Source organism: Orbicella faveolata, unplaced genomic scaffold, assembly GCF_042242905.1.
Source record: "Orbicella faveolata isolate gen_17 unplaced genomic scaffold, um_ofav_v1 contig_24, whole genome shotgun sequence".
Classification (NCBI taxonomy): Eukaryota; Metazoa; Cnidaria; class Anthozoa; order Scleractinia; family Merulinidae; genus Orbicella; species Orbicella faveolata.
The window spans coordinates 6,350,001-6,360,000 of NW_028301552.1; positions in this window are offsets into that span (position 1 = coordinate 6,350,001).

Here is a 10,000-nt window from a genome sequence, read left to right on the forward strand (position 1 = left end):
AAAATAAGCCCCCGCAAAAAACTGTTCAGAAATTACTCTCGCAACGCAAAATAATGAGAAAACTACACAGTGTTGAAGAAAAAGGCCTTTTAATGCAAGATCATTCGATAAACATCAAAAAACTGCCGAAGCGATTAAAAAATAAAGTTTCAAATATTGCATACTAAATTAGATGGAGCGTTGGAGCTGATTTTAAAATAATTATTTCTCAAAAGTTCAACGCTTTTGAAAGCAATCACAGTGATGAATCAGACATTGGAGGGATACACATCACGTTTCTGGAAAAACATTTTTCGGCCAAAGTATATTGGCCTTGTACAAAGCGTTCAAAGTTACCGTGTTTACCGTTATCCTGCTACTTCGGCGAAACACTTCTCTTTTGCCAATACGGCCGTGGATAGCGTGGTAAACGCCACTTTAAACCTTGCTAGGCATTCAAAGACCATCCTGAGTAGAAGGATGTAGAATTGAAAGAGAAAGGAAGATGAAAAATACGCAGAAAAAGAAAATAACTCGAAATTACCATCTGCTAACGAAAGTTGAATCTGGAAAATGTCGTCGTGTGACAGCGGCCCTTGACGTCATTTGTCACGTCAAGTCGCGAGAACGTGGGAAAACGAGTCTGCAATGTCCTTCGGGCGGTCAGCGGCTAGGGATCCAGTCATGACCGATCGTGACCCCATAACTCAGACTACGCTGTGGCCAAAACGGTGTGGCGGTTGGGGAAGTTTTTCTTTTTGAGTGACCATCATTTGTGAAAAATAACATAACATTGTTCCACTAAACGTTTTCTGGCCGGGAAAAATTGTTTTCCTATTTGTGCATTCGTTTGGATTCCGCCGCTGTTTAGACAAATGACGTCAAGGGCCGCTGTCACGCGACGACATTTTCCAGATTCAATTTTCGTTAGCAGATGGTAATTTCGAGTTATTTTCCTTTTCTGCGTATTTTTCATCTTCCTTTTTGCGCTGAATTTGAAAGGGACGGTTCAATATTTATGGGGATAACCAGGTCGGAAAATCGGAAATAACTTTTTTTTACTAATGCCCGTCATAGTACCATACCAAAAGTTCAAAACTCGTCTTGATTCGTTCTAAAACGTTTCAAAACCCGGTCAATGAAAATAATGTTATAGAAGCTGATATAAAATTGACACAGCAACAGTGTGAAGTCATTTCATGTTTTTCAGCTTGTGTAAATGAACATTTTTCCATTTTGAAAAGAAGGCTAAAAGCAATGTTACAAGGCAACAGTGCATCATCTTCGAAAAAATTACATTTTGGTCAGACACAGCTATTAAAAAGCACGGCAAAATGTCATTATGGAGATTCCTCCTATATAACACTCTTGATCAAGTGATGTAATCCATGAACCGATAGAAGTCAATTGATCTTTGAAAAAATAGTAAATGGAAATTCATTGTTTGACGCAATTCATTGTTTGACGCAAAAACTCAACGAAGATATTTACACTACCGTACCAGGGCTTTACCTACAATGTACACTAGCATGCAAGCACGCGCAAAATGATTGTTGAAAATTGTATTTTCCTGTCCAGTAACGCGATTAATAACTTGTAACGATCTGTATAACTTTACCTTTTTGTTGCTACATTCTCTGTACCGTCAAGCTCAACGTGCAACATGTACATTTGCATACAATCTAAACTTTGCTAAATATGGGCGTACTTTTTTTTTTTTCCACGGTGAAAAACATAAACATAGCCTGCAGAGCAGGCGAGATTTTTTCGAGCGAGCGCTCACATCGTAAAAAGTTTAGCCGCCATCTTGAATTTTTCATGCAGTGGAAGACTGGGGAGAGAAAGAAAGTTTTACCAAGGGGGTGAATGATAGGCAAGAGGAAGGATAGGGGAGGGGTGGAGCGAAGAAAATCTCGCCTGCCCGAGGTCATTGTTCTTTTAGGAAACTCCGTTCACCCACGAACGGAGTTTCTGATTGGTGCGGCTTGACCCTGCCTGTCAATTCTCTGTCAGTCAGTTTCGTTTCGTTCGTGCGGGTAAGAAACATGGCAAACTCTGTCGAAAGTGATGTTGTTAGTTTCGATTCTGCTCTCGAGGAATCTCTCAAGCGTTTCTGTGAACTTGGAATGTCTCGCGAATTACGAACGGAGCAAAAAGACGCAATTTCCGCACTGGTATCCGGAAAAGATCTGTTGGCAGTGCTACCCACTGGCTTTGGGAAAAGCTTAATATTTACGTAAAATGGGGTTAACTAGCCTACACGACTTCTACGGTTCGTGACATTTGCACATTTGCCGTTCTCTGTTCGGTCACTCGACCTTTCTTGTCGCTTCACTCGTGTTCATGAAGGGCACTTCGTGTTGTGTAATAAGGAGGAATTTTAGGCGGAGTTGAGCCGTTAGATCGTGCTATGGCAAATTTTTATAATTCAAAGGTCTGCATGGTTTGCGCTGTTATCTGCATGTCGACTCGTTGAGTTTGACACCTCTGTAATTTGCCATGTGTTTATGCATTGTTTAGGCTCATTTCTATTGCAAGATATGCTTTTAAGTCTCCATGAATTTGCTTTTGAGGGACAAAATATGAAATTTACCGTGAACATGTTGCTTACTTGCATTCTATATTGTGACACCGGGCCCGGCCGTGACTAGAACTGTTTACAAACACAGTAGGTAGATCCTTATCACGGATATCATATTTGTTCTCGTACGATTTCCTTCGGAGACGCTGTAGCTTTACTTTGAGAAAGCTATACGTTTGTCTAGACACATTCTTATGTTTCTTGCAGTTATCTGATCGAGCTTATGTTTCTCTTGCTCGATGTATAGGTTTATTCCTCCTTTGGTTGTTCTGGCACCACATGATTCAAGTGTAGCTGTTTACGCGCAAGTCCCGTTAACTGTTTTGCGTGTTTTATATGCCATTGTTCGGCTTAGTTCAGGCAAGACCATGGTTTCGATCCTCCATGTGGATCTCATCAGTTGCCGGTATTTCTAAAATACTCTGTACGTCTGAAGTCGCTAGCGCAACACGTACCTCGGTGAGAATGCAAGACATCCTGCGGCTTGGCACAAACTTCTCGTGGTGTGTACCCTTGTGAGACTTCCGGTGTCGAGAAAACCTTATTTTGATTGGTTACCCGCTCATTTCCGGCAATACAGTGAAACGCAACTAATCAGGAGGTGTTTCGCATTTTAACGGGCTTTTCGGGCAGGCGTCTTTCCTCTCCCCCATCCCCCACCGTCTAACATGGCGGTCTAACATGGCGGTCTAAAAAGGCGGTCGCAAGGTTGTAACACTAACTCGCGCCAGTAAGACGCCTGCACTGCAGGCTAACATAAACAAAGTGTTCATTTCAAAGTCGAGACAGTGTTTCGAGGCATTTTTTTATACTGAAACCCGAAACAAAGAAATGAAATGGCCTCTGAAATAGACAAAACGAAAATCAGAAACAAGCGAAACTGCCTGGTTGTCCAAACACTGTGATTTGCTTGCGGTTTGAAAGCTCGCAATTTGTTGGTTTGGCAACACTAATCAGTCGTTTCTTTCCCTTATTGTTTTCAATACGCTTTACATTTTTTTTTAAGATAAAAAATATTCAACGGTAGTACTTGTCTTAGCCTGTAAGCCTTTCTACATAAAAAAGTGCGATAATTTCGTCAATTTCCAATAAAAGGGTCATAAAAGCCTGACGTGATGACACATGTAAATGTAGTGCGTGTACATTGATCGGTTACCATATAAACTTTGAAGTGGTGTTATGTTTCCGTAAAGAAGGGCATATTACTTTTCAGAACCCGGTCGTTTGAATCTCCAAAAATTTAGTAGCCCGTCAATTCGGAGCAAATATTTTTCATCGCCCGGTCACTTTTTTTCCGACCCGGTCATACCCTAGCCTGCGAACGCAGACTTATTTCCGGCTGTCGCTTGTCTCCGCCGAAAATAACGTCTGCGAACTCGAGCCAGGAAACGATTTCTATGACGTAGAAATTTTAAGCCACCCACAGTTTAGCTCAAGCAGCCCCAGAACTACTGCGCGAGTTATTTGCTGCGAGGAGTACTCGAGTTTCATTCTATCATGGAATCTGATTGGCCAAAGAGAAACAGAAGTCATTACGTCACAGAAATCGTTTCGTGGCTCGGGTTCGCAGACGTTATTTTCGGCGGAGACAAGCGACAGCCAGAAATACGTCGGCGTTCGCAGGTTAGTCATACCCACAAATAATGAACCGTCCCTAAAGTACAATTTTCGGTGCTGTCGAGAAAGGTATTATATGCTGAAGAGTGTGTCAATAGACCAGGACAGTAGTTGATGATTTCCAGTGTCCATGGTTCGGCCTGGTATGTTTCCCTGCCCATTTTACTATGAAAGCTCTGGGTGCAGAGTAGTTTCAACGCAGGGGGTCTTAAACCTCGTGGGCAGCCATGGACGATTTTTCTGATAAGTAGCTGTGTTTTCTTGCTAATCTTTTAACATCCGTGCCTTATCTTTGCTAATTTCGACGCTGATGTTTACTTGAGGAAAATCGTTGTCCGAAAATGAATATTCCTTTTATTTTCATTCTTAGAATGTACAGATACTTCTCGTAATGATCTCAAGCTGGAAAGTGAGTGGGAACCTGTACCCAGAGCTCTCACGGTAAAATAGGCAAGCAAACATATCAGGCCAAACCACGAACGCTGGAAATTATCAGCTACTGTTCTGCAGACAAACTCTCTAGCATATAATGCCTTTCTCGAGAGCACCAAAAATTGTGCTTTACAAATTCAGGCAAAAATCCGGTGTTGTTTGTTTATCACCTCCTCGAATCCCTACGTCCCACGTTCCCGAGTCCCCGCGCGTCCCCGAGTTCCCGAGTCCCCGCGTCCCCGAGTCCCCACGTCCCCGCGTCCCCGCGTCCCCGCGTCCCCGCGTCCCCGCGACCCCGCGACCCCGCGACCCCGCGACCCCGCGACCCCGCGACCCCGCGACCCCGCGACCCCGCGACCCCGCGACCCCGCGACCCCGCGACCCCGCGACCCCGCGACCCCGCGACCCCGCGACCCCGCGACCCCGCGACCCCGCGACCCCGCGACCCCGCGACCCCGCGACCCCGCGACCCCGCGACCCCGCGACCCCGCGACCCCGCGACCCCGCGACCCACGTTTCGGGGTCCCAAGTCCCCAAGTCCCACGTTCTACGTCCCAGTCCCCACGTCCACGTCCCACTTTTAGTCACAGCCGTTCGGAGTTTTCTCCGTTTGTAGATTGCTGATTTAAACATAAATAGGTCTTCGAAGGAAAGCAAAAGTTCTTATTCATTTGCAAGTTCGAAGAAAGCACCACAAAGGAAAAAGTCGTAGAAAAGGTTTCAAAACCAATCGATTAGAATTGGCTGATGCGTTAGCTGCTAACGACAAAGGTTCCTGCTTCGAGTAGGAGAAGTTGCTTGCACTGGACGAGGAAGCCATTTGACATTCTCTAAGCATTACTTCATGAGCGCTTTCGCCGTTCGAAGCGGTAAAAGTAACATTTCAACTCAATCGGTATTTCGTGGGTTTCCTTCACGTTGTTCACAAGTGCAACTCTTTCGTTGGCTTGCCTAGTTCCTAGGCTTCAATATTTTGCCGCGGTCAATCGTTTCGGTTCTCGTGGTTCGGGGCGAAAATGTGACCTAGAAAAACACCCGAAAATTGAGACAATTTGCCTTAATTTTTGACTGAGCCGATTTCCTGCCTTGGCCGAAGGAAATCTCTGGGCGTTTCTGGGACGGTGACTGCTAGAGAAAAGCCTTTTAAACTCTTGTCTATCGCCGCGTTCAAACCACAGGCAAATACCTATTACTCAGAATATCTAAGCCTTTGGAAGGCTTCTATAACATGTAACGGTAGACGTCGAACAAAGAAAACTATCATATACCAAAATTTCTTAAATTTCGGGTTCAAAAGTAAACTAGAGTTGCTTTCTAAGTTAATTATTTAATTATAGTTTGACCGCTATGCAATAAACAAGAATTCGCTCGCGCGCAGCGCTGCCTTACAATAAAACTCAACACTTAAAACAACGTATCAACAGTTGTGAACTGCATCTTATACCATCAGGTAGTCGGTACCAAAAGAGTCATGAAAAAGTAAACTGTACAAGTTTAAAGAGTAAAGTTTTCAGCCACCACTTCGTGGTGTTATTAAACAATGTTGAAATGCCATGCTCCTTTATGTTGCAGCAATTCACTAAATTCTTCTGACAGCTCATTGTATGACTGGTATGATGATGGGATTTCTTGTAGTGCCGTCCACATGTATGTACCACTAGTCTACGAGAAGTGCCTTCTAGAGTTGAGACTGCCACCTCTATACTGTCACGGGCTTATGATATCACTTCCAGTAATAAACTGCAGCAACAATGACAGTGACTTTCCCTGTAATGAACGGATATATCTTTTGAAATGGTCCAGGCACTGTCGCTCTTGTTCAGTTACAGGCTCTGATTTGATTAATTTCAAAATATTTTTGGCAGTGGGCCTCTTAATTTCATAAAGATTCTCTAAAGTTACAACAGATTCGAAATCTGAAAGAGAAATCATTGGTTTAATAATAGGTACCCAGCAATTCATGACATAACGTGGTTTCTGAATTATTTCTTGGTGGGCAAGTTCAGAAATAATTTGCAATATGTTTTGTTGTGTGGGATTTCGATAACACTTGTAATTAGAGAGAAAATCTAACACATCATCATTATCATCATCATCTTCTGAAATATAGAGCTTAATTAAGCAATAGACTACAAGCTTTTATGGTTTATAGGCTGATAAACCAAGCGGGATGTTGGAAGAACACGAGAAGAATTCGTAAATCACGAACCCCAGGCGAGTGATTTACGAATTCTTCGAGTGTACCCACACATTAGAATTATAGCAATTGCTTTCCAATCAGCTCTTTGGTAATCATGTCTGATAGCAGGAACTTTTTCTGAATTGGCTCCAGAAAGTAGATGATGTGTCACGAAAAACACCGGGCCCCTTTCCCTCTTCCTCCATGCCATTGTCGCTAATTAAAGTAACATCTAAATTTACTCGAAATATTTCAGGATCCTTAAATACTTCTATCAAATTATCTTTAAGAAAAGCCCTATACAGAATGATGTTGTGAACAGGACAATCAATCTGTAGGAAAATCAATGAAAACAATCAATATATGAAATATTATAAAATAACTGAGATACTACGTACGCCCTGATTGGTCAATAGAGTTGCTAAACCTATGTTCTATTATACCAATAAACCACGGTTCCCGATCTATAGCAGCTCTGCGCGGGAACTAGAGAACTCGGAACTCTAGCGATAACAAATGTAATAAACAGTTTTGCCCTTCACTGGCTGAGATATCAGTAACACGAATATCTTTTCATCTTTCCTTGCAAGGAATGTAATTTACAAAAAAAGGGTCTTACACAATCAACCGATCATTAAACCGTCAAATTAAATCAATCAGTTAACTTTTATTGTGCATTATTTACAGAATTAATTTGCATCAGTATTATAATTGAATAAATATGAGAAGAGAAATCTACTTTGCATATGGTTATGGAAAGAATAAAAAAATATGTGTGTGGTAACCAGGGTATAGGGTAGCAATGGGCTTTTGAAGTGGTTACTACCATGTTAACGTAAACGCAGAGTCCAATGTCCAATGCCAGTTGTTATCCAGTGGTTATATATGTGTGGTGGAGGCTTCCATAATGGCTCTGTTGCAATTTTAATTAGCTTGTTTGGAACATCTAATGATGATTTTTGTACATTCAGACTTGAGAAAAGCCTCAGTGCTCACCTGAACTTCTGTGACTGGAGACATTACAAAACTAGATAGAGGGCTATTCCCACCATTTTCTCGCCCACCCCTTACTGCTTTTGTTGTTATAATTTTTTTGTTCATTTCATACATTTCAACCAGCTTATATAAAGCTTAATTTTTTGGGTGCTTTCAACAACAACAACAACAACAACAATTTATTTCAGTATTCCCATATGAGTACATGGTGTTCCCAAAAATATAATACAGCTAGAACGATGTAACTAGAAAATTAGTATTTGGCATTGGAATACATGTAGAGGTTCCTGATGTGAAGAGAGTGATTCATATTGGTGTGCCACAATGTACATTATAGAAGATTTTTTTTAGGAAACTGCATGAACAAAATGAATGGGAAATAATGCAATGTCATTGCTCTTTTACAATTCGGGTTACTTCATGGTAATAAGGCTCTTCAGCCTGTTATGCAACCATGTACAACAACAAATCCCGAACGCATACTTTCTACTTCTTGTGGTTGATCAGGACATCAGCCACATAGCTTTACTATTAACGATGGTTCTATCTCCATCTCCTTTTTTTCAGTATTATTTATTGAACTAAAAAAGCAACATTCCTATTTGAATTATCCATATATGGTCATCCTTCAAGGAATTTATGTAGCACTATTATGGTCTGAAAATTAACAAAGAAAAGTAAATAATGGCAGAAAGTAAATAATCGTTCAAAGGCTAACAAAAAGATTATGATTATGATATTTTTCTTATGGGGATACTAATGTAACTCTGTACACCTATAATGTTTGATTTGTTTTCAGTAGAGATTCCACATTACATTTGGAAACCCATTAGTCTGATGATTCGTTATCAGCTATATAAATAATTGTCTCTATATTTGCTCACAGTTATTTGCATGGATGATAAATTATTGTTATTTACTGATTAATGTTATTGTGATGGAGTAAGGGTTTGCTAGTTGCAGTTGCTTCCTAACTAAAGTGGGGAGAGAGGAAAGGGCTTCAAATTTCAGCTATGGTTATCCTATGGTTATTTTCCTTTACACATCATTTCCACAAGTAAATTGTTAAAAAATAATAATAATAATAATAAATTTGGGTGGAGGATAGCTCTAAAGCAAACTAAACTCTTGCCTGACCACAAAAAGGTTTTTTCGTGTTTTTTTTTTTTTTTTTTTTCTTTTTTTTGGGGGGGGGGGGGGGGAGGGATTTATAGGGGCGGTCTCAATAATTTTAAAAAGAGAGGGGAGCTTAAGAAACAGATATTATATATATATATATATATATATATATATATATATATATATATATATATATATATATGTAGGCAATTGTGGAAAACGAGGACGGACAACTTCGAGCGAAAAAAATATATATACAGTAAAAAATCTAAGAAATCTAAAAAAAAGTTTAAAAATTTAATAAAAATAAACGTTTCGGTCAAAGACCTTCATCAGTTGCAGTGCAAGTGAATAATAAATTACAATAACTTTAAATAAGTTTACAGTATAAAAAGTGACATAATATTACAAAGATGATTACATAACAGGGCGTGGTAACACATGAAAACGAAAAAATTAACCAATGATAAACAATCGGTGATTACTAAGCGAGATATTAGGACAATGCGGTACAAAACTCAAAAGACACAAACCAAATAAGAATAAATAATCGAATATAATACAAATAAGATTAATATCAAAAGAGTAACGCGATTCGTCGAGTCAGCCGAAAGTGTGAAGGGACCCGCGTGTAAAATATTCAATGTTCAAAAAAGGCGGTCCCAAAATCCCCAAACAAAGCCCTTGAAACTATGCCGCGGCAAGGCACAACAGGCGCCCTAAACAGGGCCCTTAAACAACGATAATGTAATAAATTCCCCGATGGGGGCCCCTGAGAAAACCTAGCGCTAACAAAGCTAACAAGATCCAAGGTCAGGGCCTTTGAACACCTGAACTAAGATAACCGCCAAATTTGCAAGTTATTTTTGCGCTAATTGTAGTTTATTCTTTTTTTCGAGTGGAATTCCTGACGTTTATTCAAGCCAAAAGGTGCCAGAGAGAACAACTGTGCACTCCAATATGCCTCTTTAGTGATTAAAAGCTTTTCGATGTTACTTGTATTGTTTGCATTTATCTGCACTTGATCAATACACTGGAAAGAAAAGTCGTTTAAGTCGTGCGGTGTTCTGTTGAAATGCACCGCTACCTCACAAGTC